Source organism: Ranitomeya imitator, chromosome 1 (genome assembly GCF_032444005.1).
Source record: "Ranitomeya imitator isolate aRanImi1 chromosome 1, aRanImi1.pri, whole genome shotgun sequence".
NCBI lineage: Eukaryota > Metazoa > Chordata > Amphibia > Anura > Dendrobatidae > Ranitomeya > Ranitomeya imitator.
Genome location: NC_091282.1, coordinates 763,382,626 through 763,406,407, shown reverse-complemented (window position 1 = coordinate 763,406,407; position 23,782 = coordinate 763,382,626). Strand labels below are relative to the sequence as shown.

The 23,782-nt window shown below is 42.4% G+C and overlaps 1 long non-coding RNA gene across 1 annotated transcript in view; it reads left to right on the top strand.

Annotated features, from left to right (window-relative positions):
* Positions 1-11,487: 11,487 nt before the first annotated feature.
* Positions 11,488-23,782, top strand: part of LOC138658094 (uncharacterized) — a 361,280-nt gene continuing 348,985 nt past the window's right edge. Inside the window, exon 1 of the long non-coding RNA XR_011317337.1 lies at positions 11,488-11,570. This is a non-coding gene — a long non-coding RNA (uncharacterized lncRNA). The remainder of the gene's footprint in view (positions 11,571-23,782) is intronic.

Below are 23,782 nucleotides of genomic sequence, written 5' to 3'. Positions count from 1 at the left end.
GAAACTGTACTGATAGTGTATGACAGCACAGCATTGATGAAGATTAGTGTGTGAGGAAATGAGAATAATAAAGATTTAGTAGTGAGCGAAATAGATCAGAGAGTCAGTGTGTCATCCACGTCTTCTCAGGGCAAATGAAAACCTTGGCTACAAATCAAATTTTCTTGACAAAAAATTAGGCAAAGATGGTGAATTTCACATTTTAAAAGATTTTCTGATCTCTATTGAAAGATTAGTAATTTGGGGCTCAGATTGTCATAAAATTGAAAATAACTCTCAAATTATGCTGCCTTTCAGTGTTCTCAGTCATGAATTTATAAACTATTGGGTGTTGGTTTAAAACAGAGACCGCCACAAAGTCAACTTTATTAATACACAAATCCATAAATGATAATTAAACCCATTGTCATACAGCAGACCATGAAGATCTATCTCCATCTCAGTCGCTTTGTTTGTAAACCTGTCAACAACATTTGCAATGACTCCACTAAACCCTCTGATAACAAGGCCCCAAATGTATATTCCCATGTGGCCAGATCCAATTTTCTGCCGTCGACCATATTAATTAGTTATTCACACTATTTCCATTCTTTACCCCAACACTTTCTGAGTGGTGTGAGCAGTTTCTGCCTGGATTCTGACCTGTAAGGCACGTACCCACTTAATACAGCGAGAGATTGTGCAGCCACTTTAACCAATTTTTCAAAACGCCATTTACTGATGGGTTTCGCCGGTGTCACGCAGCTGTCTCTTCTGAGAGGAAATTGTTAAAAACAGATTATTAATGGATTCTCACAATGAGATCCATATTTATGGCAGCTTTGGAAAATAATACAAGGGCATTGCCAATTCTATTAGAGTCGCTTTGTGAACATGTAAATTAAAAAAAAAATGTAAAAATTTTTAGCGGTGGCTGGGTGTCTCACGCATACTGAGGCCTCGCTCACGCTCGCTAGTTGACTAGAAAGGGAATAAATTGAATTACGCTGTGCCCCCTTTTGCAGTGAAATAAGTGACTACTTCAGTAATAAGAAATGTTACAATATAAATATAAAACTCTTTAATTATTATTCTTTACAGATTTACCCCTAAATAATACTGTTTGGTAGTTTGATTCCCCCCTCCCCCCCAAAAAAAAAAAAAAAATTGAAGAAAAAAATTTGGGAGTGTCTTCAAATATTTTATTTTGATTGTCCTCAGCTTTTTGGGCCAAAGGGGTGATAATAGCTCCACAGTACTGATTATAGTGCCCAAAGGGGTAGACACCTACACTCTGAACTAAAATGGGGGCCAATTGATTTGCTGGACCCAGTCCATCGGCCACATCAGTAATCTGTGGCTGCAAGCCCTGAGATTCGCCTCCTACCCGACTGTATCTGTAGCTCTTTTTTTGGATTAACCGGCATGTCGTGAAGTCATCGTTGCTGAGTCACGCACATGTGATGCCACGAAATGCCCCAAAGATGAAGTCCATGCATCTGCTATCGGTCAATACATAGAGGGAACCCACCATACATTGATCTTATACATTGTCAACGTGCAGAGTATGGAAAGAATATGGGAGGAAAAAGGCACCAAGTCTACTGTCTCAGGTTTTAGGGGTCTGGTTGACCTCCTTCTTCCAAGGACAACCCTGTTAAGCACGATCTATTTCTTCTTAGAGTTGACTTGACGATTGAACCATAAAACATTTCCCATGACGAAATTGATTCCACCTTTTCATAGCAGCAGGAGGAATACTAGGTAAGAAATGTAAATTGCATAGCCTGGTTTGACCAATATCGTGTTGATGTTTCCCCACCCATTCTTATCTTAATAAGATGTATTCCTGCGTATGGCCCATTTATGCTTCTTCATATGGTGTTTCCTCCTTTAAAACAGATTTGTCACCAGATCTCATAAAACAAACTGCACTCACTAATGAATAGGTCTAGTTTAGACCTGATGAGGCCGGTGTACATACATTTAAGTTACATATCTCAGAATGGATGTATAATTCTGATGACCATTTTATGGTGAGAGGCAAGAGAGCTCACCAGTCCTTGTGTATTCAGACTCCAACCAGCTGCAACTTGCACTGAGCAGTATGAGAACTCAGCAGGGAAGGACACTAAGGAGCGTTCAGTCAGGCAAGGTGAGTGCAGACACAGCAGCCGTAGAGAGAAGGGACACTAAGGAGTTGTCAACCAGGCAGAGATTCAGAAGCAGTAGGGAGAAGAGAGGGACACTGAGGAGTTATCAATCAGGCTATGGAAGCAGAGAGTCTGCAGTGGCAGGGAGAAGGGACATTGAGGAGCCCTCAATCAGGTTAGGTGGGATGAGACTCTGCTGCCACAGGGAGGAAGGACATTAAGGTACTGACAATCAGGCTTTGTGGGCAGAGATTCAACAGCAACAGGGAGGAGACACTAAGGAGCTGTCAATCCGGCTATAGAAGCAGAGAGTCAGTGCTTGCAGGGAGGAGGGACATTGAGGAGCAATCAGTCAGGCAAGGTGAGTGCAGACACAGCAGCCATAGAGAGAAGGGACATTAAGGAGCTATCAATCAGGCTACGCGTGCAGATATTCAGCAGCAGCAGGGAGGAGGGACACTGAGGATTTCTCAATCAGGCCTGGTGGCAGAAGACTCAGCAGCAAAGGGAGAAAGTACATTAAGGTACTGTCAATCAGGCTTTGCGGGCAGAGACTCATCAGCGACAGGGAGGAGAGATACTAAGGAGCTGTCAATACGGCTATGGAAGCAGAGAGTCAGCAGCGGCAGGGAGGAGGAACATTGAGGGGCTTTTAATCAGGCTAAGTGGGAGGAGACTCTGCTGCCATAACTTCTCAACTTCTGTTCATGTTATCAGGGAAAAATCACCAGCATATGTGAACTTTTGATCAGGGCCATTTGGATATTTTGGATTGTCATTATGATTTAAAAAGAGAAAACACAGTAGTTTGACAATAAATGTCTGCACCCGACCACTAACCATGAGTGGAGAAAAAGGTTTTGGCGTTATCAATCATAGTCTCTGAAAAAAGGCCAAGAAAGCAAAAATGTTGCTGGGGTATATAAACTTTTGAGCACAACTATGTATATATATATATATATAAATATATTTACAGTACTGGTAATATTGGTGCACTGGGAAAGAAGAATCTCCCACGTTACCAGTTAGGAGTTGGGATTTCTGCTCGTTACCTGATACCAGCAGTTGCGTGTCGTTCGCCTGCTGCAGGATCCTTTGTAGTCTGCAGGCAGCAAGGTATTATGATATGAGCGAGATAGTAACTCTGGTACTGGGTCATCCCTAGGATGGTAATAACCCCTTCTCATAACCTGCCTGCAACCTTCCATGTTAACATACTGTGAACCCGAACACAAGTGACAAAACCAATCCATCACTCAACTACCAACACGAAGAAGAATAGAGAGGTTAACCAAAATTGATGACATCCCCGCTCGAATTTTACACTGATTCACCAAGCTCCACGATTGAAACAGACAAAGATTTATAGGCCGTGCGACGACGCCGGGTCCTCTTGATTGCTGGATTTTTTTTTTAGAGCTTTTCTGCATATTTATTTTCCAGCTCATCACAGGCATGTACCATTAGAATGCTGATTCAATTTAACATTCCGCAAGGAGACGGCATTATGCAGCGATTTGCATGATGCGAGAGAAATCACTGTAATGTTTTGTAATGCCGCTCGTCGTGATGATTGTTAAGACTCACCTGCTGAAGAACTGTACATGTGCAACATTTTTTTTTCCAGTTTTTTATTTTAATTTTGAAATCTTTGTTTATTTTTTGCTAACAGTTTTATGTTTATTTTTTATCTTCTTTATGTTTTTTTTTTTACTTTTTTTCTTTTCCTCCTTCCTCTGCCTTTCCTCTTTATCTTTTTTTTCCCCACATATAAAGGAATTATCTTGTATTTTCAGGATGAGAAATTGTGTTGTGTTATGCCTCCGAGGTGTACGGTGCTCTCGAGCCTTTATGAATTTGTTTGATATTAGGGCTGCGTATTACCGGATTCAACACAATTTTTTTTCTTCCCTGTGAAATTATTACTGAAAGCTTTTATCGGTTCATTTTGACAGATAATTGATTATTACCCTTGACGTTTGATGGATAACTTTCATAAAAATAGGAATCCTACTCTTCAGATCGGCCCTGGAAAAAAAATGACGTATTTGAATAAATAGCGCAGTACGTTTTCGAAAGTTTATGAACTAAACATATATCGTAATGCCAGTGCTAATTGTATATATTAGGCAGTGAGCAAAAAAATGGGAAAAATTAGTACTTCCATTACTCCCATCATGCCTCTTTACTCTTGGGAGGAGCATTCTCCCGTGCTCACTGGCGCCCCCTGCTGGATAATGCACTTCTTATGTGCTGCAAAGAAGGATGCAGAAAAGTAAATGACAACAAATATGGAGTTTAGAAGTGGTTGTCTAACTTGAAGCCTCCTGCTCATCCTAAAAAAAATTATGTTTTAATGCCCCAGTGTGACATATCTACAGTATGTGCAATATAAGAAAACTGTGGATGTTTTCTTCTAGAAATAGTGCCACACCAGTCTATGGGTTGTGTCTGGTAATGCAACTCAATGTCACGAAATTTAATGAGTTTCAGCAGTAATACCGCACACAGCCTTTGCACAGGAGTGGCGCTGTTCCTAGATCTTACTTTCCCCTAAGGTCCATATGGTTTGAACAGAGGGTTGTTTTAAAAAAAATATTCTTTATAGAGTACCTATAGAGTAATATATAGCACAATATTATTGTAGTAATCCGATGTGCCAGCACTGAGAAATCAAGGTTTGAAGCCACATTCAAATTAGTATGAAAGTGCATTGTGGGCGTGTCCATGACTATGCAGTTTTATTGAACAAAAAACAGCAATTTTGATTTTAATTTTTTTTTCTGTTTTTGCGTTGCCCATATGTGATAAATATTCTTATTTTATTCTATTTTCACTTTGGGAAAAGAGGGATGATTTGAATTTATTGTTATATATCTTACATTGCTTTTCTTTATATTTTTTATTGCTCCCACCTTGGGGAATTGAACAATACACTAAAATAATGTAATAGTTCAGTTTATTTTAAAATTATCAGATATCTATGAAGGCCAGCCACAGGAACATTGCGCATCACAGATATAAAAGCATAGCAGATGCAGAGGTCTTCAATAGACCCGTGGGTGTCATGACAATGATACCTTCACCCTACAATCATGTTGGGAGGGAGGGTGATGTGCATCAGGAGAGACTACGAGACCAAACTTTGTCAAATCTTTTAAAAACTTACCCCTTAGATGCAGATGCAGTGGCATCTAAGGGGTTAAAGTGCTGCTATCAGTGCTAGCTCCAAACATGCAATGTCAAAAACGTCAACTGGGTGCAATGGGCACTGGGGTTCATTGGTTGTGATTGGTGGCTTGGGCCAAGTCGATGCACTCTTCCAGACTAATTTGCATGTGACTATATAGCTTGATTTCTCAGCTCTGGCACATCGGATTATTAATTTGCATGTGACTCCATAGCTTGATTTCTCAGCTCTGGCACATCAGATTACTAATTTGCATGTGACTTCAAATTTGTAATCTGATGTGCCAGAGTTGAGAAATTATGCAGGGAGGTCACATACAAATTAGCTACTGTATGTGATGTGCCAGTGCTGAGAAATCAAGCTCTGAATTCACATGCAAATTAGTAATCTGATATGCCTGTGCTGAGAAATCAAGCTAAGGATTCACATGTAAATAAGTTGATTTCTCAGCAATTGGCACATCAGGTTACTAATTTGCATGTGACTCCATAGCTTGATTGCTCAGCTCTGGCACATCAGATGGCTAGTTTGCATGTGACTCCATAGCTTGATTGCTCAGCTCTGGCACATCAGATGGCTAGTTTGCATGTGACTCCATAGCTTGATTTCTCAGCTCTGGCACATCAGATTACTAATTTACATGTGACTCCATAGCTTGATTTCTCAGCTCTGGCACATCAGATTACTATTTTGCATGTGACTCCATAGCTTGATTTCTCAGCTCTGGCACATCAGATTACTATTTTGCATGTGACTCCATAGCTTGATTTCTCAGCTGTGGCACATCAGGTTACTAATTTGCATGCGACTTCATGCTAGCGCAGATAGAGCTAGCAGATGCTCTATCTGCGCTAGTGGTGACGGACCCGGAAACGCTGCAGCCCGTGTCCCAGGGTCCGTCACTCAATGATGGTACATCGCTAGCTAACGCCCATTTTGGGCGTGCACTAGCGATGCGTCCGACATAGGGCTTAATGACGGCGTTAACGGACTGCGTTACACCGCGCTATGCCGCGGTGTAACGCAGTCCGTTTAACGGACTGGGGAAACGTAGTGTGAACCTAGACTAATTTTCATGTGACTCCATAACTTGATTTCTCAGCTCTGGCACATCAGATAACTAATTTGCATGTGACTCCATAGCTTGATTTCTCCGCTCTGGCACATCAGATTAGTACACCGCAGGTATCATCTTTACTGTTACTGTATATTATTCTGACCTATACCATCTATCCTACAGATAGGAGTCCTGACAGCTTTCCCTTTAGTGCCTCTCTCTATTCTCAATCATCAACCATCGATTTATTTTGTAGGTTCGGGGCAATTACTAAAGACAGAAAAACAATTCCGACCTCGAACTTTTCACGTTCTGCTTTGGTTTCTTGGGGCAAAGTTTAAAGATGGAATCAAATCTACTGAATGGCCAATTCATGCATTTTGTTAATTGTTATTTTCATTCTCCTTGGCTTGGTGGCTTCATATGTCGTAGTAGCCATAACGCCGAGACATAATGGGGTGATCATCACCCGAGCTATGAGTCCTTCCAATTATTGTATTCCTGCCATCACATGGGGAAGCCTGGTACTCACCAATTACAGGGGAATCCATTACAATTACCATCACTCTAACAATGGCTGTTTCCAGTCCTAAATGTCTTTCTCCCAGGAGTGGAGTAATAAAGTGAAGGGAGGAGACTGTTTAGCTGAAATCAATGCCCTTGTTTTTAGACGTACCGGCATATGGCTCTATTAAATAATCTCACTATCTGTGAAAGAGCAAAGCTGCTGCCTAACTACGAGAACAAAAGGAGACGAGGTTCAAAGTGGGAATCTCGCGATTAAAGTCATTACGGAAAACTGACGCCATTGACTGACATGTGTACGGCACCATTAACAACCATTGTACATCTGTTCCGTTTCCTCGTTATAAACTTTTCTTTTCCTTCATGGACTGAGCTCCTACTTAATGAAAAGTATGAAGTTTAGGGTGGGAGATTTCTGTTTTGGGTGTCACAATCGCTCGATCGCAGGTACAACGTGTGTGTATATAGATTCTAGCACAATAGCAAGAGCCTAAATGTAAAAAAAAAATAATAATGTTAATGTACATTGGTGTACTATTGGTCTATGTGGTAGAAATCTGACCAGTCTGTACATTCACTACTACTTTAGAGCTGTACTCACTATTCTGCTGGTGCAGTTGCAACACCCCAGGTAGCTGGTTGTTGCAGTGATGTTGCCTTCGTTTCGGCGAGGGTGATATCATGCTTGGAGACAAAGGAGATTCTTTCTATCAGGTAAGGCACTTACATTCAACACATCTGAATCTAGGCCAGGAGGGGGAGCTCAGGACCCGGATTCAGGGGAGCTTCATTACACTTTATGTATCCTGGTCTGGAGGAGGAGATAGCTTGTCTGAGGGAGACAGTAGAGGGAGACAGTTGGTCTCCAGGAGAGCAGAAGGACATCTGAAGCAGACGTGGGGGCCGAGCAACCACGAGGGAGCTGCTACCCCTGAGAAGCAGAAGGAGAATTGAATTGTGGAGGAGCTTAGAGGGAAGAAGCACAGAGGAGGAAGAGGCTCAACAAGGGAACAGCGGAAGAACACCCTGGGAGCCTGAGCGCAGAACCAGGTACCGGGAGCCCGAGGTTGTGTTGTTCTCCAGGACGCACGACAGAACTGGAGGGCATAGTACTATATGTCAATTGCCTGTAATAAGTCTGAGGTGAAGCAGTGACCTTAAGAGCTGGGTCATCTAAGATCTTATAAACAGGCTCAAACTGCCTATCATGCAGACATCTGTCTTAGGACAGGAGAGAGGGGACCCCGTCAGCAAGCTTTAAGCCGTAGGGACCTCGCCATCTGGCGCAAGCAGGAAAGGCTTACGGACCTCACCTGGGAGAGGGATCTCCTATTGCCTCCAAGCCGGCCGGACTACAGCTACCCTTCACCTGGTACCCTGGACTGAGGACTGCTACCATCAGTAAACCAGTTAAAGACTTAGCAAACTTGTGTCCTCGTTCTTTGTGCATTCATCGGCTTAAACCATCTTGCCATACACTTTGGAAGTCGTGGTGACCCCGCCTCACCTGTGGGTAGCGTCACCATCTTGCTCCATACCATCACCCCAGAGGACCCCTTTAAGCAGCATCGGTCCCAACTGACCGAACACCACAGGTGGCGTCACGAGCATAGACATTACAGATCCCCTTAGGGACCTTTCCCTTTGCTTGGATGCCGAGGGCCACGGACCGGGTCGCAGCCACCGTGACATCCCCTTTAAGAGTGACCGAAACCAGTACCGAGCACCCCGCTGCCCTGGTTTGGGCACTCCTCAGTCGCTGTGTACATACAGTACAGACCAAAAGTTTGGACACACTTTCTCATTTAAAGATTTTTCTGTATTTTCATGACTATGAAAATTGTACATTCACACTGAAGTCATCAAAACTATGAATTAACACATGTGGAATTATATACTTAACAAAAAAGTGTGAAACAACTGAAATTATGTCCTATATTCTAGGTTCTTCAAAGTAGCCACCTTTTGCTTTGATAACTGCTTTGCACACTCTTGGCATTCTCTTGATGAGCTTCAAGAGGTAGTCACCGGGAAGGGTTTTCACTTCACAGATGTGCCCTGTCAGGTTTAATAAGTGGGATGTCTTGCCTTATAAATGGGATTGGGACCATTAGTTGTGTTGTGCAGAAGTCTGGTGGATACACAGCTGATAGCCCTACTGAATAGACTGTTAGAATTTGTATTATGGCAAGAAAAAAGCAGTTAAGTAAAGAAAAACAAGTGGCCATCATTACTTTAAGAAATGAAGGTCAGTCAGTCTGAAAAATTGGGAAAACTTTGAAAGTGTCCCCAAGTGCAGTGGCAAAAACCATCAAGCACTACAAAGAAACTAGCTCACATGAGGACCACCCCAGGAAAGGAAGACCAAGAGTCACCTCTGCTTCTGAGGATAAGTTTATCCGAGTCACCAGCCTCAGAAATCACAAGTTAACAGCAGATCAGATTAGAGACCAGGTCAATGCCACACAGAGTTCGAGCAGCAGACACATCTCTACAACAACTGTTAGGAGGAGACTTTGTGCAGCAGGCCTTCATGGTAAAATAGCTGCTAGGAAACCACTGCTAAGGACAGGCAACAAGCAGAAGAGACTTGTTTGGGCTAAAGAACACAAGGAATGGACAGTAGACCAGTGGAAAACTGTGCTTTGGTCTGATGAGTCCAAATTTGAGATCTTTGGCTCCAACCACTGTGTCTTTGTGCAACGCAGAAAAGGTGAACAGATGGACTCTACATGCCTGGTTCCCACCGTGAAGCATGGAGGAGGAGGTGTAATGGTGTGGGGGTGCTTTGCTGGTGACACTGTTGGGGATTTATTCAAAATTGAATGCATACTGAACCAGCATGGCTACCACAGCGTCTTGCAGCGGCGTGCTATTCTATCCGATTTGCGTTTAGTTGGACCATCATTTATCTTTCAACATGACAATGACCCCAAACACACTTCCAGGTTGTGTAAGGGCTATTTGACTAAGAAGGAGAGTGATGGGGTGCTACGCCAGATGACCTGGCCTCCACAGTCACCAGACCTGAACCCAATCGAGATGGTTTGGGGTGAGCTGGACCACAGAGTGAAGGCAAAAGGGCCAACAAGTGCTAAGCATCTCTGGGAACTCCTTCAAAATTGTTGGAAGACCATTCCTGGTGACTACCTCTTGAAGCTCATCAAGATAATGCCAAGAGTGTGCAAAGCAGTCATCAAAGCAAAAGATCGCTACTTTGAAGAACTTAGAGTATAACACATATTTTCAGTTGTTTCACACTTTTTTGTTAAGTATATAATTCCACATGTGTTAATTCATTGTAATGATGCATTCAGTGTGAATGTGCAATTTTCATAGTCATGAAAATACAGAAAAATCTTTAAATGAGAAGGTGTGTCCAAACTTTTGGTCGTTACTGTACATTACATTCTGATACATTGTGAGTTACATCCTGTATTATATTTGTAGTGCAGCGCTCAATGAATGTGTTGGGGGACACTCACTTGGACGTGGGATTAAGGCACACAGGAACGATTTTCCACTTAAACCAGTCCCTGCGGTTTATTATGCACTCATAAACCACTGTAGGCCATGTTATACATCACAGACCTAGCATACAGTCCACTATCAACTGTGGTTATGTCCGCACAGTTCATTAACTGACCCTCCTCAGTGCAAACAGTCCTCCATGCTCTGAGTTACCTGCCTACCAGCATTGCAGGCTTCACAGGCTGGCATCACATGGGTCCTGATTCCAGGGAAGCTCCCTTAGGCTACGTTCACATTAGCGTTTTGCGTGATTGCGTCGGGTGCCGCACCGGCGACGCATGCGTCATGCGCCCCTATATTTAACATGGGGGCGCATGGACATGCGTTGTGCTGCGTTGTGCGACGCATGCGGGTTTTTTGCCGCAAGCGTCGGGCGCAGAAAACGCAACAAGTTGCATTTTTTTTGCGTCCAAATTTCGGCAAAAAAGGACGCATGCATCGCAAAACGCAGCGTCTTAGCGTGCGTTTTGGTGTGTTTTTATTTGCGTTGTGCATTGCGTCGCCGACGCAGCGGCGCACAACGCAAATGTGAATGTAGCCTTACTGGGATCTCTGACCCATACTATGACTTGCTCGACAAGCTCACATCCATCAGTTCCAGACCATCAGAAGGACAGTAACTTACCCAAACACAGGACTCTGCAGGCACATGCCTCCTCTATGTGCCTTCCAGGAAACCTGTACACTTGCAGGACCTTCCAACACAGAGACCATGTGACCAAACCACAGTCTCATTATAACGTATGAGACATACCCATTGATGGGAGGTGTGTGGTTAGCCAGACCAGCCCAGCTCTCTGACTAACCCTACAAGCCCAGGCCCTTATACATACCTCCCAACCGTCCCGGATCCAGCGGGACTGTCCCGATTTTGACAGTCAGCGTCGCGATCCCGGGTGGGACATTAGTTGTCCCGCAGTGGTTGGGAGGTGTGCTGCAATATCAGCCGGTCAGCCTCATCCCTGCACCCGCAGGGCAGCCTGAGCACAGCACACCACATATTGGCTGCTCCGTGTGTACAGGACCTGTGATGATGTCACAGGAGGGGAGGAGCAGGGGTCACATGATCGGGACCTCCGTAGATTGCAGGACTCGGCTGTCTGGTTGCCAACTTGCCATGGTGCTGCTGGATGAGGTAAGTAAGCTGCCTTGTGTGGGGTCAGGAGGTGTTTACAGGATGTAGCAGAGCTATGTGTGTACGAGGTCAGTTGTATGGAGCGGAGCCGTGTGTGTATGAGGTGTATGAAGTGGAGCTGAATGTGTATGAGGTGTATGGAGCGGAGCTGAATGTGTATGAGGTGTATGGAGCAGAGCTGAACGTGTACGAGGTGTATGGAGCAGAGCTGAATGTGTACGAGGTGTACGGAGCGAAGCCTTGTGTGTATGAGGTGTACGGAGCTGAGCTAAATGTGTACGAGGTTTACAGAGCGGAGCCATGTGTGTATGAGGTGTATGGAGTGGAGCTGAATGTGTACGAGGTGTATGGAGCGGAGCTGAATGTGTATGAGGTGTATGGAGCGAAGCTGAATGTGTATGAGGTGTATGGAGAGGAGCTGAATGTGTATGAGGTGTATGGAGCAGAGCTGAATGTGTAACAGGTGTACGGAGCGGAGCCATGTGTATGAGGTGTATGGAGCGGAGCTGAATGTGTACTAGGTGTATGGAGTGGAGCTGAATGTGTACGAGGTGTACGGAGCGAAGCCATGTGTGTATGAGGTGTATGGAGCAGAGCTAAATGTGTACGAGGTGTACGGAGCGGCGCTGAATGTGTACGAGGTGTATGGAGTGGAGCTGAATGTGTACGAGGTGTATGAAGCAGAGCTAAATGTGTACGAGGTGTATGGAGCAGAGCTGAATGTGTACGAGGTGTATGGAGCGACGCTGTGTGTGTATGAGGTGTATGGGGCGTAGCTAAATGTGTACGAGGTGTATGGAGCGGAGCTGAATGTGTATGAGGTGTACGGAGCGGAGCCATGTGTGTATGAGGTGTATGGAGCGGAGCTAAGTGTGTACGAGGTGTACAGAGCAGAGCCGTGTGTGTATGAGGTGTACGGAGCGGAGCCGTGTGTGTATTAGGTGTATGGAGCGGAGCTGAATGTGTGCGAGGTGTACAGAGCGGAGCCGCATGTGTACGTGGTGTATGGAGCGGAACGCGTGTGTACGGAGCAGAGCCATGTGTGCAAAGTGTAAGGAGCGCAGCCGCGTGTGTAGGAGTAGCTATGTTTGGCCACTATACGGTACGAAGTATCATGTGTGGCCAATATACAGTATGGAGCATCATGTGTGGCCATTATACAGTAAGGAGCATCATGTGTGGCCATTATACAGTATGGAGCATCATGTGTGGCCATTATACAGTATAGAGCATCATGTGTGGCCATTATACAGTATGGAGCATCATGTGCGGTCGTTATACAGTATGGAGCATCATGTGTGGCCTTTATACAGTATGGAGCATCATGTGCAGTCATTATACAGTATGGAGCATCATGTGTGGCCATTATACAGTATGGAGCATTATGTGTGGTCATTATACAGTGTTGAGCATCATGTGTGGCCATTATACAGTATTGAGCATCATGTGTAGCCATTATACAGTATGGAGCATCATGTGTGGCCATTATACAGTATTGAGCATCATGTTTGGCCATTATACAGTATTGAGCATCATGTGTGGCCATTATACAGCATTGAGCATCATATGTGGCCATTATACAGTATTGAGCATCATGTGTGGCCATTATACAGTTTTGAGCATCATGTGTGGCCATTATACAGTATGGAGCATCATGTGTGGCCATTATACAGTATGGAGCATCATGTGCAGTCATTATACAGTATTGAGCATCATGTGTCGCCATTATACAGTACTGAGTATCATGTGTGGCCATTATACAGTATTGAGCATCATGTGTGGCCATTATACAGTATGGAGCATCATGTGTCGCCATTGTACAGTATGGAGCATCATGTGTGGCCATTATACAGTATTGAGCATCATGTGTGGCCATTATACAGTATGGAGCATCATGTGTGGCCATTATACAGTATGGAGTATCATGTGTGGCCATTATACAGTGTGGAGCATCATGTGCGGTCATTATACAGTATGGAGCATCATGTGTGGCCTTTATACAGTATGGAGCATCATGTGCAGTCATTATACAGTATTGTGCATCATGTGTGGCCATTATACAGTATGAAGCATCATGTGTGGTCATTATACAGTATGGAGCATCATGAGCGGTCATTATACAGTATGGAGCATCATGTGCAGCCATTATACAGTATGGAGCATCATGTGCAGCCATTATACAGTATGGAGCATCATGTGCAGTCATTATACAGTATGGAGCATCATGTGTTGCCATTATACAGTATTGACCATCATATCATGTGTGGCCATTATACAGTATGGAGCATCATGTGTGGCCATTATACAGTATGGAGCATTATGTGAAGCCATTATACAGTATGGAGCATCATGTGCAGTCATTATACAGTATTGAGCATCATGTGTGGCCTATATATAGTATGGAGCATTATGTGTGGCCAGTATACAGTAGTGAGCATCATGTGGGGTCATTGTACAGTATGGAGCATCATGTGTGGCCATTATACAGTATTCAGCATCATGTGTGGCCATTATACAGTGTGGGGGGCATCATGTGTGGCCATTATACAGTATTGAGCATCATGTTTGGCCATTATACAGTATTGAGCATCATGTGTGGCCGTTATACAGTATGGAGCATCATGTGTGGCCATTATACAGTATGGACCATCATGTGCGGTCGTTATACAGTATTGAGCATCATGTGTGGCCATTATACAGGATGGAGCATCATGAGCGGTCGTTATACAGTAGGGAGCATCATGTGTGGCCTTTATACAGTATGGAGCATCATGTGTTGCCATTATACAGTATGGAGCATCATGTGTGGCCATTATAGAGTATGGAGCATCATGTGTGGCCATTATACAGTATGGAGCATCATGTGCGGTCATTATACAGTATGGAGCATCATGTGTGGCCTTTATACAGTATGGAGCATCATGTGCAGTCATTATACAGTATTGTGCATCATGTGTGGCCATTATACAGTATGAAGCATCATGTGTGGTCATTATACAGTATGGAGCATCATGTGCGGTCATTATACAGTATGGAGCATCATGTGCAGCCATTATACAGTATGGAGCATCATGTGCAGCCATTATACAGTATGGAGCATCATATGCAGTCATTATACAGTATGGAGCATCATGTGTGGCCATTATACAGTATGGAGCATCATGTGTTGCCATTATACAGTATGGACCATCATATCATGTGTGGCCATTATACAGTATGGAGCATCATGTGTGGCCATTATACAGTATTGAGCATTATGTGCAGCCATTATACAGTATGGAGCATCATGTGCAGTCATTATACAGTATTGAGCATCATGTGCGGCCATTATATAGTATGGAGCATTATGTGTGGCCAGTATACAGTAGTGAGCATCATGTGGGGTCATTGTACAGTATGGAGCATCATGTGTGGCCATTATACAGTATTGAGCATCATGTGTGGCCATTATACAGTGTGGGGCATCATGTGTGGCCATTATACAGTATTGAGCATCATGTTTGGCCATTATACAGTATTGAGCATCATGTGTGGCCATTATACAGTATGGAGCATCATGTGTGGCCATTATACAGTATGGACCATCATGTGCGGTCGTTATACAGTATTGAACATCATGTGTGGCCATTATACAGTATGGAGCATCATGAGCGGTCGTTATACAGTAGGGAGCATCATGTGTGGCCTTTATACAGTATGGAGCATCATGTGTTGCCATTATACAGTATGGAGCATCATGTGCAGTCATTATACAGTATGGAGCATCATGTGTGGCCTTTAAACAGTATGGAGCATCATGTGTGGCCTTTATACAGTATGGAGCATCATGTGTGGCAATTATACAGTATGGAGCATCATGTGCAGTCATTATACAGTATGGAGCATCATGTGTGGCCATTATACAGTATTGAGCATCATGTATGGCCATTATACAGTATTGAGCATCATGTGTGGTCATTATACAGTGTTGAGCATCATGTGTGGCCATTATACAGTATTGAGCATCATGTGTGGCCATAATACAGTGTGGAGCATCATGTGTGGCCATAATACAGTATTGAGCATCATGTTTGGCCATTATACAGTATTGAGCATCATGTGTGGCCATTATACAGTATTGAGCATCATGTGCGGCCATTATACAGTATGGAGCATCATGTGCGGTCATTATACAGTATGGAGCATCATGTGTGGCCATTATACAGTTTCGAGCATCATGTGTGGCCATTATACAGTATGGTGCATCATGTGTGGCCTTATACAGTATGGAGCATCATGTGCAGTCATTATACATTATGGAGCATCATGTGTGGCCATTACACAGTATTGAGCATCATGTGTTGCCATTATACAGTATTGAGCATCATGTGTGGTCATTATACAGTATTGAGCATCATGTGTGGCCATTATACAGTATTGAGCATCATGTGTGGCCATTATACATTATGGAGCATCATGTGTGGCCTTTATACAGTATGGAGCATCATGTGCGGTCATTATACAGTATGGAGCATCATGTGTGGCCATTATACAGTATGGAGCATCATGTGTGACCATTATACAGTATGGAGCATCATGTGTGGCCATTATACAGTATGGAGCATCATGTGTGGCCATTATACAGTATGGAGCATCATGTGTGGCCATTATACAGTTTGGAGCATCATGTGTGGCCATTTACCAGTATGGAGCATCATGTGTGGCCATTATACAGTATGGAGCATCATGTGCAGTCATTATACAGTATGGAGCATCATGTGTGACCATTATACAGTATGGAGCATCATGTGTGGCCATTATACAGTATGGAGCATCATGTGTGGCCATTATACAGTATGGAGCATCATGTGCAGTCATTATACAGTATGGAGCATCATGTGTGGCCATTATGCAGTACGGAGCATCATGTGTGGTCATTATACAGTATGGAGCATCATGTGCGGTCATTATACAGTATAGAGCATCATCTGCAGCCATTATACAGTATGGAGCATCATGTGCAGTCATTATACAGTATGGAGCATCATGTGTGGCCATTATACAGTATGGAGCATCATGTGTTGCCATTATACAGTATGGACCATTATATCATGTGTGGCCATTATACAGTATGGAGCATCATATGTGGCCATTACACAGTATGGAGCATTATGTGCAGTCATTATACAGTATAGAGCATCATGTGTGGCCATTATACAGTATGGAGCATCACGTGCGGTAATTATACAGTATGGAGCATTATTTGCAGCCATTATACAGTATGGAGCATCAAGTGCAGTCATTATACAGTATGGAGCATCATGTGTGGCCATTATACAGTATGGAGCATCATGTGTGGCCATTATACAGTATGGAGCATCATGTGCGGTCGTTATACAGTATGGAGCATCATGTGCAGCCTTTATACAGTATGGAGCATCATGTGCAGTCATTATACAGTATTGCGCATCATGTGTGGCCATTATACAGTATGGAGCATCATGTGCAGCCAATATACAGTATGGAGCATCATGGGCAGTCATTATACAGTATTGAGCATCATGTGTAGTCATTATACAGTATGGAGCATCATGTGTGCCATTATACAGTATTGAGCATCATGTGTAGCCATTATACAGTATTGAGCATCATGTGTGGCCATTATACAGTATGGAGCATCATGTGTGGCCATTATACAGTATGGAGCATCATGTGTGGCCATTATATAGTATGGAGCATCATGTGCAGTCATTATACAGTATGGAGCATCATGTGTGGCCATTATACAGTATTGAGCATCATGTGTGGACATTATACAATATTGACCATCATGTGTGGCCATTATACAGTATTGAGCATCATGGGTGGCCATTATACTGTATTGAGCATCATGTGTGGCCATTATACAGTGTGGAGCATCATGTGTGGCCATTATACAGTATGGAGCATCATGTGCAGTCATTATACAGTATGGAGCATCATGGGTGGCCATTATACAGTATTGAGCATCATGTGTGGCCATTATACAGTATTGAGCATCATGTGTGGCCATTATACAGTATGGAGTATCAAGTGTGGCGATTATACAGTATGGAGCATCATGTGCAGTCATTATACAGTATGGAGCATCATGTGCAGTCATTATACAGTATGGAGCATCATGTGCAGTCATTATACAGTATGGAGCATCATGTGCAGCCATTATACAGTATGGAGCACTGTGTGGCCATATTTTTTTGTTTATAATTATTCTTTATGAAACATTGTGATCAGCAGTGCTAAATGGGTGTGGTTGGGACGTGGATATGCGTGTGACTAGTTATGAATGGGTGTGGTCAGAGGCGTGGCCTAAAATTTGCCGCTTTGTCCCTCTTTCCCATTTTCAAAAGTTGGGAGTTATGCTTATACAATAAGCAAGGCTAATGGAACTACAAGTCCCAGAGAAACATTCCAGGCTAACAGCGCAGAGGACCTCCTCCTCTCTGACACATACCGGCCATTCACAACGCCGGTCAATGTCTCACATACTGCAGAGCTGCACTCGCTATTCTGCTGGTGCAGTCACTGTGTACATATATTACAATACTGATCCTGAGTTACATTTCGTATTATTCTCCAGAGCTTATATGTAGGCTTTACTGAGAGAGGTGTCCACATTCACCCATGCATTCAGACATTAGCCTTTGGTAAGTGCTCACATTTGGACAGGGAGGCCAGGGACCCATCAGATTAATGAGACCACCTTGACGATGGTTGATGGGCTCACACTATTTGGCCAAATTCTGTGCAAAGCGTCTCAAATATTTTTCCTAATGTTCAAAAAGCCATTTTGCTATTCATATTTCATGTATTTCATGTTCGACATACTTTGGCACGATAGAGTGCAACCTTTTTTTGTATATTGTATATGGAGGTAGCTGCTCCTGGTATGCACCTATTCACACTAGTTTGGATGTGCCAGTCGTTTTTCTGTCATTTCTGATCCTGAGTTACATCCTGTAATATACCCCAGAGCTGCACTCACTATTCTGCTGGTGCAGTCACTGTGTACATACATTACATTACTGATCCTTAATTACATCCTGTATTGTACTCCAGAGCTGCGCTCACTATTCTGCTGGTGCAGTCACTGTGCACATACATTACATTACTGATCCTGTACTCATCCTGAGTTACATCCTGTATTATACTCCAGAGCTGCGCTCATTATTCTGCTGGTGCAGTCACTGTGTACATACATTACATTACTGATCCTGTACTGATCCTGAGTTACATCCTGTATTATACTCCAGAGCTGCACTCACTATTCAGCTGGTGCAGTCACTGTGTACATACATTTCTTAAAAACTAATTTAATTAACTAGCTTATTGATGACTGTTTCCATTGCTGACTAGGAGAGTTGTGAATGCAGCTCTGGAGTAAATTAAACACTGTTAAAACCTTTGTGTGTAGTTGCTGTTGACGGACCCTATTAAGGCTCTTTATTTATTTTTATGCTTGTGTATTATATCAAGTGGATCTGCCACCAGATTTCACTGTACAAACTTCATACATTATGATACAGATTTCTTTCAGCTGATGGGGCTGGTGTTCTTACTGTGAAAATTCATATCAGAATGGCTGTGTGACCCGTCATGAAAGTTTACATTAAATGAGAATAAAATACAAACATTAAGCAGGAAAACTTTGCAAAAGGAATATGCAGCTAGGTGGACGTGGCGTTTCAAAGTAAGTACACCAGCCTTAACAGGTCTAAAATATATATTTTTAATAATGTGGACAGATTGCATTGTGAAAGCTTCATCAGAGAGACAAAGATATATTATAAAGATCTAAATCCCTTGTAGACGGTCTGCTGACATGCAGGATGCAAAGACAACTGTAGGGTCAAGACTTGGAAGGGTTATCGAAAGCTGCTGTTTGTACACCAATGACACAAACAATATTGTTGCCCGGGTACTGTACAATCATGAATACAAAATCCTCAGCACAAAGAGAAATTCTGTAATTTACAGGATTGATTGTCCTGGTGGTCTCCTGAGAAGAGCCCCCTTTATTCAAGACCAGATCGCGACATCTGTGGAAGATCATACTTGTCATCGTCAGTGTTCGGCCCATTGGCTGTTGCTAAGCAACTGGACGTTTTCACAGACTATTTGTCATGACAAATTAGTTCCATTGTTACCATAACAACCGGCTTTGTTAGTTAATTAAATTGATTTAAATCAAAATTGACTTTAGGCAAACAAATGCCGTGTGTAATGGTGGTAAACAGGACTTGAAAGCGAGTGGTGGACTTCACGAGCGGATAACAGACTTCCGTGTAATCAATTAATATATATTACTGTAGAGAACGAGCACATGAAGTGTCACCTATACGTAGATCACTGGATTTTTTGAAAAATTTGAAAAGTAAAAATCAAAAATTGGGCTGGACTAAAAAGGGATCATAGTCAGTTGCCTAACCATAGTGAGTGCAGGAGATGAAGTAGACCCTGAGATGACCATGGAGCTTAGATAGCCCAAAAGGAAGCATTTGGGCCATATAAGGTGACTGAGACCTCCTTCTCCTCGACACTAGCTTATGTAGATTTTACATTGATGAAAAATTTGAGTTGGAAAGAAAACTTTTAGAAAAATTGAATTTGAGCTGGACTGAAAAGGGACTATAGACAGGGACATAACTGGCTGCAGGAATTGTAGTCACACCCTGGTCCTGGAGACTAGAGAAGACCAATAATAACAAAGAACCACAAAACCCAAGATAAAAAGAAAATGAGCATATACCCTGTAACAAGTAAGTGTGTTAATGTAATAGTACATGTAAGTAACATAGGGGACTTTGTTAATACTATTTTGATTAAAAAAGCGTAAAAGCCATTCCACCGCGACAAGGTGTAGCCAATTAACTTACTTACTGCAGGGTGTTTGCTCATTTTGTTTTTCTTGGGTTCTGTTAAATGGTCACAGTGTGAACGTGCTCCTAGACTTTGCATGTATACTAAGCTATGCTCCAGCTTATGTTTTTGGTTTTGTTGTAGTTTCTTGTACTTTGTACAAACAGAGGTGTGGCTCCCCTTTTTGGAGCTAGACATCTCATCTATATAGCTTCTCGTGGGCAGGTGTTTGAGCAGTCAGACCCCAGTCATGCTCTGCCTCATCTATATTGAGGTTAGCTGACACGAGATGAGGTTTTAATATTAGAGGTAAGGACCATCCCAATTAGATACAACTTGTCGCAGTGGGATTATCCTGATTGGGTACACCTTGTTGCAGTGGGACCATCCCGATTTAGTACATCTTGTAGCGGTGGGACCATCCCAATTGGGTACGCCTTATCACGGCGGGATGACTTTTACGATTTAAAATAGTGCTAACTAAGTACCCTAAGTTATTTATATGTGATATTACTATTAGCTTCCTTACTATATGCTGAGTATATGCTCATTTTATTTTTTTTATCTTAGGCTATGTCTGTTAAATGTCCAGTGTGAACATGCTCCTACACTAGGCACATACACCATCTTATGCTCCCACTCATTTCTTTTGCTTTTATAAAGACCCATGCTAGTTTGGGGGCCCTGTTGGAAACCTCGTATTGGGGTGAATGAGCGTGAAATTACACCACTGACTATAGAGCTGATAAACATAATCCTTTTATAGTTCAGTAATAATTCTACATAATATAGCTCTGTACTGTGATGCTATTATTATCGTATACACCGTCTGATAACTCCGGCGTGATGTCATCAGATGGCGTATAACGGCATATATGTATTTTTGTCAAAATCAATGTAGACAGAAAAATCAGATAAAGGTATAAGGATCCATCAGATGCTCAAAATTAGAACGATTTTTTTGCTCCCAAATCAATGGAAAAAAACTGCTGAAAAAAGGTTTTTCAAATTGTTGTACAGACAATAGAAAATAAAGGACCAATAATGAACATTAGGGCTGCAGGTTGGACACATTTACTAAAGTACATGAGTGCCAAATCTGATCTTCAGATGACTTTCCTGGTAATAGAATTGTAAAAGCGGTTGTGGATATGTTTGCTTGGCTTAATCAGGGGTGTGCCTATGAAAAGCAGGGGAGGGATTTACAGTGCTAAGTGAATGGAGATTCATTTGCTTGTTAGTATGTGTATTTTTCATTTTTTATGCCAATGTGCACATTGTTAAATAGTTCACAGAGCTGGAATATAGGTGGGCACTAGTATTGAGACCAAAAGAATCCTATTTACCCATCATGCTTAAATATCTTCCTATATAGATTAGAAGGTGTAACCATGTTAGTAGCCCAAGGAACTCATAGCTTTAAGGTCTGTCTGATGCTCGTAAACTTAAAACATGATAGACAGGCATCTTTCATCTATGTGGGACAGTCCCTTTGGGATCAGTATGACGGCCATTGCGATTGTCACCCAACTTCCATACAAACACATCAATAATAAAGAACAGCCACTCAAAACTGTACATGGTGTCCAAAATACCAAAATATAGTACCACAAGTAAACTTGCCATATGGTTTATGATTCTTAGTGGAATTCTGAGAATCAAAATGTAAAATGGGTGGAGTTATACTTACTTGGCTTTAGACGGGGTGTTTCCATGCAAAGCAAGGGAGGGATGTAAAAATTACTTTGAGATTCAATTGCTTGTTAGAATGTGTATTTCATATTTTCTATGCTGATGTGCACATTGCTAAATAGTTCACAGGACTGGAATATAGGTGGGCACTAGTATGGAAAACAAAAGGGCCCCATTTACCCATCATTCTTGATGACAGTCCTATCTAGACTAGAAGATATAACCATATAATCGGCTCAAGGAACTCATAGGTTTGGCTGTCTTACCCTTATAGACTTTAAAATAAAAGAGACATAAGGATAGACAGTCATCTTTCATTTATGTGGGACAACCCCTTTTGGATCTGAATTACGGCCATATCGGTTGTCACTCAACTTCCATGCAAACAAATCAATGATAAAGAATAGCAACCAAAAAGTATATGGTACCTAAAATACAGTACCACAAGTAAACTTGCCATTTAGTTTCTAGTTATTTATGAAAGTTTCTGAGAAACAGATTGGAAAAGAGGTGGAATTATGCTTATTTGACTTAAGAGGGGGTGATTCCTTGCAAAGCGGGGGTGGGACTTAAATGGTTGGTGAACTGAGATGTAACTGTTGATTAGTATATGTGCATTACCATATATTTTATGCACATAGCTAAAACAGCTCACAGGAGTTGGATCATATGTGGGCACTGCCATGGGGACCTAAATGGTCCCATTATCTATAATTTTTCCGTAGCTCTAACTAGAATGGAAGATGTGGCCATGCAAGTGGCCCAAAGAACTCATTATTTCAGCAGTCTATGACACTCATAGACTTCAATCGAGAATGTTCGGACATCTCTTTTACATGTGGCATCTCTATGACGGCCTTATTAGTTGTCACCCAACTGTGGTACAAACAGATGAAACTAAAGAATGGCTGCCAAATTAAATTGAAAAGAAATTAGCCCATGTTTCTGAGCTAATGTAGTATAAGGACATGCCGTGGTCATTGAGGTATTATCCATCTCCGGTGATGAAGGGGCCAATAATCACCTTTGTCTATTTAGAGGTTAACAACAAAAACTCTGAGCGGCAGGAGCGGGGCCGACACGATGCGGATTATCACGTCTTTCAAAGGTTGCAGTCATGGATTTAGAGAAGACACTTCAAACAGATGATATCAGGAGGCTGTTAGTTTACAAGCTTCACTCCCTCGCAGGCTAACCATTGGAATAATTACTGCCAATTATAATATTTGAAGCCTGTGCTAATACTCAGCTATTTTAGCCGGAGATAGACTGATAAATAATGTAACGTACAACAGATAAAATACTAACGGTTCACAACAGCGAGAACTAAACATTTCTGGGTTATTTTATTGTACAAATGTTGGGGGGGAAGGTAAAAGGGACAATTTATTTGGGGTCTGCACGATTTAAAGAGAACCTGTCACTTGCTAAAAGTATGTAATTTTTTACCTGATGTAATGGCCACTGTTCTCCTGAATCCGGCGATGTTTTCCTTTTGTTTCTGCACCTCTCCATTCCTGAAATAAGCCTTTTTTTTTCCTTGTATGGAAATTCAATCTTGTCAGTCAAGTAGGTGTGGTTTTCTTATCAGGTGGAGTTTCCTTAACAATCACGCCTGGTTGGATAATAAAACTAAACTTATA